The following is an 8,525-nucleotide window of genomic DNA, read 5'->3' as shown; positions in this document are numbered from 1 at the left end:
AACGTCTACAGGTGTCTCCGATGGTGTTTGTTGAGTTGGCATAGATCGAGATTAGAATTTGTCACTCCGAGTATTGGAGAGGTATCTCTAGGCCCTCTCGGTAATGCACATCACTATAAGCCTTTCAAGCATTGTGACTAATGAGTTAGTTACGGGATGATGCATTATGGAACGAGTAAAGAGACTTGCCAGTAACGAGATTGAACTAGGTATTGAGATACCGATGATCGAATCTCGGGCAAGTAACATACCGATGACAAAGGGAACAACGTATATCGTTATGCGGTTTGACCGATAAAGATCTTGGTAGAATATGTGGGAGCCAATATGAACATCCAGTTTCCACTATTGGTTATTGACCGAAGATGAGTCTCGGTCATGTCTACATAGTTCTCGAACCCGTAGGGTCCGCACGCTTAACGTTCGGTGACGATCGATATTATGAGTTTATGTGTTTTGATGTACCGAAGGTAGTTCGGAGTCCCGGATATGATCACGAACATGACGAGGAGTCTCGAAATGGTCGAGACATAAAGATCAATATATTGGACGGCTATATTCGGACACCGGAAGTGCTCCAGGTGATTTCGGAGAAAACCGAAGTGTCGGAGGGTTACCGGACCCCCCCCCCCCCGGGGAACTAATGGGCCACATGGGCCTTAGTGGAGAGAGAGAGAGGGCCGGCCAGGGCAGGCCGCGCACCCCCTCCTCCTCTAGTCTGAATTGGACTAGGGAAGGGGGGCGGCGCCCCCCTTTCCTTCTCCCTTCTCCTCCTTCCTTTCCCCCTCCTAGTAGGACTAGGAAAGGGGAGTCCTACTCCTACTAGGAGGAGGACTACTCCTCTCCAAGCACGCCACAAGGGACCGGCCGACCTCCCCCTTGCTCCTTTATATACGGGGACAGGGGGGAACCCTAGGACACACAAGTTGATCATTGATCCCTTAGCCTTGTTCGGTGCCCCCCTCCACCATAATCCACCTCGTTCATATCGTCGTAGTGCTTAGGCGAAGCCCTGCGCCGGTAGCTTCATCATGACCGTCATCACGCCGTCATGCTGATGAAGCTCTCCCTTGACACTCAGCTAGATCGAAAGTTCGTGGGATGTCATCGAGCCGAACGTGTGCAGATCGCAGAGGTGTCGTACTTTTGGTACTAGGATTGGTCGGATCGTGAAGACGTACGACTACATCAACTGCGTTGTCATTACGCTTCCGCTTACGGTCTATGAGGTTACATGGACAACACTCTTCCCCTCTCGTTGCTATGCATCCCCATGATAGATCTTGCGTGTGCGTAGGATTTTTTTTGAAATTACCGCGTTCCCCAACAGAAAGGGCATGGGTTTCTGAACCCATGGTTCTCTTTCTCTACCATGTTTCCTAGCAACAAAGTCTTTCTTATCATAACGTTGATTCTTTGATTGTGGGTTATCAAGATCAATAGCAGGTTCACTCTCTACATCATTATTATTACTAGGTTGAGCATCAACATGAACATAATTATTAACATTACACTGGTACGCGTCGGTCCTAAACAAACAGTTCTTAACCCCTTTCCGCGACGGCATTCAGAACCGTCGCCAAGTGAGTGTGGGCGAGGGGGGGGGGGGGGGGGCGTTCCTTCCCACACGACCCAGAAACCGTTGGGGATATGCCCTCCTGGCACACATGCTCGGCAAAATGAGGTCGTGTACGACCGGCGAGCACTCAAATATAGAAATACATACAGTAGTGCTAAAAATACAATTATACAAACGAAATCATTTCCGATCGTAAGTACATCCCACACAGTCAGTCACCAATAAACGTTTATGTTCGTATATATGATCGACTGTAAGTACAGTGGGATATTTCGCCCGAACTGCGAGTGTCGTGTTCCCCACAGGGACTAGGCAACGACGACTATGCTCAGCTATATCTAGGTAACACAAATTATGGGAATGATTGCAGGAAAATAAGCCTACACTATCTAAGACTGTTATGGAAAATCGCCGACAAACAAATATATGACAGAATATAATTGTTTCACATCAAGCACACACATATATGTATTTCCAACAAGATTACATGACAGAAATACGAAACAACATGAAATATATATATATATATATATATATATATATATCATGAACATCTATGTCATGGGTACTAGAGCTAAAACAGGGACTGAAAACTGAACATCAAATAAACTGGAGCAAAGTTACTAGTACGGGACAGATCACAACAGATGGCAAGAAAAAAATGCACAAGGCTAAACATACACATACACTGGCAGAGTACTAATCAAAGTATTACATATCATAATTTTACAGAAATTTAGTGTTCAGAACAATACACAAGTTCACCTAGCAGTTTACAGAATTTTGCAAGAAGTAAAGAGAGAAGAGAAGCAGCAGTAGTTTGGGTTCAGAGAAGAAGACAACAGCAAGAGGCGTGGGCAAGAAGAGAGCAGCAGTAGTAGGTTGAGAGAAGTGGAGCAGCAGTTTGGAGAAGGAAGAGCAGCAGCGGGTGAGGGAGATTCAGAGCAGCAGCAAGGCGATGGAGAGAGGGAGTAGTAGCAGCAGGAGGTCGAGGGGAAGAAGAAGCAGGGGCGAAATAAGAAAGAAGCAGTAGCTGGGTTGAGGAAGAGGAAGCAGCAGCAGGAGGTTGGAGAAGGAAGAGCAGTAGCTTGGGTGCAAGAAGAGTAGCAGGGGCGCATAGGAAGAAGGAGCAGCAGCAGGTTGCATGGAAGAAGGAGCAGCAGCAGGGGACGTTGAGAGATAAGAGGAGCAAGATCGGGGCAGCAAAGAGGAGAGAGGCGCTTGGTGCTGATGGCGGCAGTGGCTGGATGGTTCGAGGCGCTGATGGCGGATGTGGTGGTAGGAGGTGGTGTTGTGAAGCGGATGGTGAAGATGGATGGCGCCCCTACCACGCCGGCCTGGCCGTGGCGGCGGCCGGAGGTGGAGAAGGAGGCTGGTGGAGAAGGAGATGTAGCCAGGTCCGAGGGGAATTGGAGATGAACTAGGGATTTTGACCCCTCGATCCAATCTGCCCATTTGCACAATGGCCCTCCTGCTTCCTTCTTTCTTTGCAAGAACATCCCTCTCTTCTCTAGTTAGCCCCTGGTTACTTTGTTTCTTCTTGCACAAGTCCATTCTTCCTCCTCTTCTTCGTTCTCTTAGCCACTAGTCCCAATCTTGAAGTTTATAGTGCCTTTGCGCACTTTTCTGCAAAAGAGACACAATGACTAGTAAATGATTCCTTTAAATGATTTTCGTTCAAACATGCAATAGTTCATAGCAAGAAGTGAATGAATATATCTCAATAAACCGCATATTTGAGTGACAAAAGATGTATATGAAATGTTCTTATCAAGTTCCCCCACACTTAAATCTTTGCTTGTCCTCAAGCAAAGGAATATGACAAGAGCAAGATAGTGAATAGTGAACTGACTACAGAATGTCAAGTGAAGTAGGTCTCTAAATAGTGCATGCTTCAGACTTAGTTAGTGAAAATTAATGGCTAGAGTGCTACAAAGCAGTAGGATACTAGCAGACCTGACCATTTTAAACTTCTACAATGATAAAAGAAGATTAGCAAGTTCAAATGCTGATTGTGCCAAAAGGTTCCTAAAGAGAGCATGATCCCAAAAACAAAAAGAACTTAAACTTGTGATCAGATCACTTATTACCAGGAACAAAACACCGTAGTTGAAATCACTTATTGTATTTGAAGAAAGTAATGATAATATTTTGTCGATCTCACCAAAGGAACATACCACCGATCCCGAGAACATGGTATACACCTGGCTCGACCAATTATTAGTTAGTTTTTTTGTTTGTCTCCCCAAAGGAACATACCACCGATGCAGAGAACATGGTATACACCTGGTTCGACAATTACAATTTTATTAGTAATTACTGCCCGAGCTAACCCGATTTCACATGCCACCGTTCCAAGGAACATGACATGCTACTGTAGGTAGTCAGACTTATTCATTCATTATAAGATATACTTTTTTTACTTTTCAAATGAACAAAAACAAGAATCATCACTCATCCATGTCTGGTTCACATACTACCGATCTAGGAAACATAGCATGCTAATCCATAGTGGTTAGGTGATTGCTCTCAATGGGAACACACTTAGCACAAATTCAGCATCTGACACTTGATGATCTAGGTGTATCAAAGTAAATGCAGAAAATGATGAAGTTTTCTAGTGTACTAGGGATTTGAGCACTCAAAACTAATAACCTTCACTAATTACAGCAAAGCATGCAGAATGTAGATCACTAGTTTACAAGGCATTCACAAATCAGTTTACAAATTCACATCAAGCACCATATGTCAAAGGTAAAATTCAATGGGACAACGTTTAAGAAATGGCTCAAGCAACCCAAATAGCAATTGATTTCAACATGTATCAATGGATGATATATTCATATTGGGGACATGAAACAGCTCACCGGGTTTTGATCATGTCACTCACTCGATCATCTCACATCCTCTTGCATTGCGACTCCTCTCCTTTTTCTTCCTCGTGCACGCTCCAGCTCCTCTCTTCCATATGTGTGCCCCATTGCTTCCCCTCATCGCCATGCTCTGACTCCACCGGGATCCCAAGGGATGTCACCTCGAACCTGGTCAACATATATTGATACGTGCACAAGCAAAAACCTGAAATAGGACTCACACAAACAATAACTACGAGTGATAGGGTCGATGCCCTCTAAGTCGTCAATCAAGAATCCAGTTATATAAACATATGAATATAGAACATGTCGAGTATGATAGGAATCAACAAGCTCAATACTAGCATTAAGATGATATTTATCATTAAGCATAGGTTTGGCATGAGGAAAATAAGTGTGATCATCATTAATATGAGCAATGCCACCAACAGTATATGTACCATCATATCCAAGCAAACACTTCTTCAAATCTACCTTAAGTGATATATAGCATCATGTAAAGCAAGGTAGAATCAAACAAAACATAATGGGACATGTCATTAAGAGGATTGAATGAACCTGAGACATCACGCTCTTGTATGACAATAGGCAGATGAATCTCAGGTTCTTCATCTTCATCTACATCAGCTTCTTTTACTTCTTCGGGAGAGATAGACATTGGATCTTGAACTTGTTCACTTGGGTATTCGAGCTCTTGGTCATCTTGTTCCTTGTATTCTAGTTCATCTTCAATCCGAGGTATCTCTTCCTCTGTGCTCTTGCTATCTTGCTCAGCTGGATGTGACGGTGTTGGAACCTCACACACCTCAAGGGATATCCCAGAAACACTCAGATCAAGGAGGGATGAGATAGTGCACCCGACATTGATATTCTTCTCAATTTTCCTTACTTCTTCCACTAGCTCTTTTCCACTCTTGATCTTCTTCATTTCCTCTAGTATCACCGGCCTAATTGGATCATCTTCAGCACTCCAAGTGAACTCGAGACTAAGCAATGTGAGGTTGTCTATATCATCAAAGTCATCTTGTGTGTGCACTTGCACATGAGATTGCACGACAGGTGCTGGAATTGTTGGTTGACCAAATGGAGGACCATTTAACTCCATTGGAAACATCTCTTGGTGCCGAGGTATATGAGTAGGAGGTGAATAAAATTGTTGTGGTGCATAGTTGTTGCTCTCGTCTTCATACCTAAATCCCTGCATATGATTACTAGAAGCAAACGGTGAGATCTCAGGGTTGTCGCTCCTATATGACATATTCTGGTTTTCAGGCCACCCATATGAGTAATTGTTTTGGTACTAGGCTGTGGGGCGAAGCTCATGCCATAACAATCGGGAGGGTGAGAGTAACCACGCTGACATTCAGCGGGTGAATGGCCCTGAAATCCACAAATATGGCATGTAGGAGCAACATAAGGATGGCCTCTAGAATAAGGATCATAAGAGCTATGCCTATCCTCAAAAACTACTTCTCGCTGCCGAGCTAAATCATCTAATCGATGGGAAATCTTACTTATCAGTTCTTGAATACTTTCCGTGCTGTTTGTAGTGTTGCTCACATATCCTTGGTGTTCTGAGTAATATGCCATAATCGAGAAGATAGTTCTAACCTGCAAAACAAACAAGAAAAAGAAGAGAAAATAACTAGAACAGTGGTTAGGGGTTAGATATATATATCACATATAAATGTCACAAAAAGAAAACAAGAAACCTAGTCTATAGCCTAACACAATCACTCGACGCTAGTCCCTGGCAACGGCGCCAAAATGATCAATTGTAAGTATAGTGGAATATTTCGCCCGAACTGAGAGTGTCGTGTTCCCCACAGGGACTAGGCGACGACGACTATGCTCAGCTAAATCTAGGTAACACAAATTATGGGAATGATTGTGGGAAAATAAGCCTACAGTATCTAAGACTGTTATGGAAAATCGCCGACAAACAAATATATGACAGAATATAATTGTTTCACATCAAGCACACATATATGTATTTCCAACAAGATTACATGACAGAAATACGAAACAACATGATATATATATATATATACCTACTATTAAAGGGAATACGTATTCTTGGTTTGGTTCAGTCCAACTATTAAAGGGAATAGATATTCTTGGTTTGGTTCAGTCCTTTTCATTTTCGATGGGCCTTTTATGGGCTTCGTAGAGTCCATGAAAAATAATTAGGTCAAAATTAACATTATGGGAATTTAAACAGGACCTCCTGTCTGGATCTTCGATGCAACAACCTATGCGTCATTCACATTTACTAAATCCCAACTCGCTCTAAATATATGAGTGACAGTCCTCGTGTTTAAGCAAATGAGCTAATTAAAGAAAGGATTGTGGACTTAAATAAAATATTTAAACGGATGTGGCTAATTAAAAAAAGGACTTTGGGTAAACTGGTGGACTAATTAAAAGAAAGATTGTGGTCTTAATAAATAGAATTTTCAAATAGATGAGGCTAATTAAAGGAAGGACTTGAGGTAAAAAGGTAGGATAGTAAAGAAGGCTATGTATGCTTCAATGTGTTGGGGATATTAAATTAGAGAAGGAAGGATTTGATTCCCGACTAAAACGGTTGAGGACATCACGGTAACTAAAGGAAGGATTATACTTAGATGGAATCAGTGGGAGATTATGCCCAACAAAGAAAATATGAACACGGCTAAATTGCATCGTATTTTTTATGTTCATTTGTAGAAGGAGCGTTGAAGCATTTTTTCATAGTGAATCCGGTGCTGTGGGACATTATACTTGCACAAAACATTAATTTTTCCCGTTGCAACGCACAGGCATATGTGCTAGTGTGTGTGTGTGTGTATATATATATATATATATCACGAACATCTATGTCACGGGTACTAGAGCTAAAACAGGGACTGAAAACTGAACATCAAATAAACTGGAGCAAAGTTACTAGTACGGGACAGATCACAATAGATGGCAAGAAACAAATGCACAAGGCTAAACATACACATACACTGGCAGAGTACTAATCAAAGTATTACATATCATAATTTTACAGAAATTTAGTGTTCAGAACAATACACAAGTTCACCTAGCAGTTTACAGAATTTTGCAAGAAGTAAAGAGAGAAGAGAAGCAGCAGCAGTTTGGGTTCAGAGAAGAAGACAACAACAAGAGGCGTGGGCAAGAAGAGAGCAGCAGTAGCAGGTTGAGAGAAGTGGAGCAGCAGTTTGGAGAAGGAAGAGCAGCAGCGGGTGAGGGAGATTCAGAGCAGCAACAAGGCGATGGAGAGAGGGAGTAGTAGCAGCAGGAGGTCGAGGGGAAGAAGAAGCAGGGGCGAAGCAAGAAAGAAGCAGCAGCTGGGTTGAGGAAGAGGAAGCAGCAGCAGGAGGTTGGAGAAGGAAGAGCAGTAGCTTGGGTGCAAGAAGAGTAGCAGGGGCGCATAGGAAGAAGGAGCAGCAGCAGGTTGCATGGAAGAAGGAGCAGCAGCAGGGGACGTTGAGAGAGAAGAGGAGCAAGATCGGGGCAGCAAGGAGGAGAGAGGTGCTTGGTGCTGATGGCGGCAGTGGCTGGATGGTTCGAGGTGCTCATGATGGATGTAGTGGTAGGAGGTGGTGTTGTGAAGCGGATGGTGAAGATGGATGGCGCACCTACCACGCCGGCCTGGCCGTGGCGGCGGCCGGAGGTGGAGAAGGAGGCTGGGGGAGAAGGAGATGTAGCCAGGCCCGAGGGGAATTGGAGATGGACTAGGGATTTTGACCCCTCGATCCAATCTGCCCATTTGCACAATGGCCCTCCTGCTTCCTTCTTTCTTTGCAAGAACATCCCTCTCTTCTCTAGTTAGCCCCTGGTTACTTTGTTTCTTATCGCACAAGTCCATTCTTCTTCCTCTTCTTCGTTCTCTTAGCCACTAGTCCCGATCTTGAAGCTTATAGTCCCTTTGCGCACTTTTCTGCAAAAGAGACACAATGACTAGTAAATGATTCCTTTAAGTTCAAACATGCAACAGTTCATAGCAAGAAGTGAATGAATATATCTCAATAAACCACATATTTGAGTGACAAAAGATGTATATGAAATGTGCTTATCAATATACA

General features: G+C 43.4%; 1 long non-coding RNA gene across 1 annotated transcript; it reads right to left on the bottom strand.

Moving 5' to 3' along the window:
- Window positions 1-2,227: 2,227 nt before the first annotated feature.
- On the bottom strand, window positions 2,228-8,324 carry LOC125524281. The gene is made up of 2 exons (XR_007290650.1): window positions 5,967-8,324; window positions 2,228-5,832 (listed from the first exon to the last, which is right to left on the bottom strand). It is a non-coding gene; the product is annotated as an uncharacterized LOC125524281 (long non-coding RNA).
- Window positions 8,325-8,525: the final 201 nt, after the last annotated feature.

This window comes from Triticum urartu, chromosome 7 (genome assembly GCF_003073215.2).
Source record: "Triticum urartu cultivar G1812 chromosome 7, Tu2.1, whole genome shotgun sequence".
NCBI classification, from domain to species: domain Eukaryota; kingdom Viridiplantae; phylum Streptophyta; class Magnoliopsida; order Poales; family Poaceae; genus Triticum; species Triticum urartu.
The sequence above is the reverse complement of the archived record's forward strand: the minus strand, read 5'-3'. Positions and strand labels throughout refer to the sequence as shown.